Source organism: Silene latifolia, chromosome 5 (genome assembly GCF_048544455.1).
Source record: "Silene latifolia isolate original U9 population chromosome 5, ASM4854445v1, whole genome shotgun sequence".
NCBI lineage: Eukaryota > Viridiplantae > Streptophyta > Magnoliopsida > Caryophyllales > Caryophyllaceae > Silene > Silene latifolia.
The window spans coordinates 46,425,190-46,425,970 of record NC_133530.1 but is presented as its reverse complement, the minus strand read 5'-3'; the positions used below and the strand labels follow the sequence as shown (position 1 = coordinate 46,425,970).

General features: G+C 47.0%; 1 non-coding gene across 1 annotated transcript; it reads left to right on the top strand.

Annotated features, from left to right (window-relative positions):
• The first annotated feature begins 282 nt into the window (after positions 1 to 282).
• Positions 283 to 388, top strand: LOC141658224 (small nucleolar RNA R71). The gene has a single exon (XR_012549122.1). It is a non-coding gene; the product is annotated as a small nucleolar RNA R71 (small nucleolar RNA).
• The last annotated feature ends 393 nt before the right edge of the window (positions 389 to 781 follow it).

Below are 781 nucleotides of genomic sequence, written 5' to 3'. Positions count from 1 at the left end.
ACCGTCTGAGGCTCCCCAGCAAAATGCAACTCCAACTTATCAAACCTAGCATTCATGGCTTCCATCTGAGCCACAACTTGCTTATCGACTGCATGAACTGTTCTAATACCATCCCTCGGGTTCCCATACTCAGCACAGTGGGTCGCCATTTCTTCAATAAGGGCCCATCCCTTATCATCGTCAGTGTTCTTTTGGAATCTTCCGTTGGATGATTCATCAAGTATGGCTCTGTGATCATCGTATAGCCCATTGTAGAACTGATTGGACAGAAACCACGGATCAAAACCATGGTGAGGAAGAGACCTCACCAACCTCTTGAAACGGCACCACGCTTCATAGAAAGTTTCATCAGGTGCCTGCTTGAAACTAGTGATTTTTGCCCTCAGCTGATTAGTGCGCTGCGGAGGGAAATATCTCTTATAAAAAGCAAGAGCAAGGGTCTCCCAATCTATGACCCCCGCGGCCATACGGTCCAAGTCGATCGCCCACTCCCCGGGTCGAGTCAAAAGAAAAAGGAAACAAAGACCTCCTTAATCTTGTCTTGAGGTACCCCCTTTGTGGCGGGGATAGTAGAACAGTAGTCCGTAAAGACCTCTATATGCTTCCTCGGGTCTTCACCTGCCACACCCCTAAAGAGATTTCTCTCCACCAGATTGATATAGGACGGACGGATGTCAAAATTATTCCCATCCTCAGTCTGGAGATTGAAACCTTTAGGAATAGATGATGCTTTAGGCTCCGAATGACTAGCAATATTCGGCATCTTTACTGGTTGGTTTAC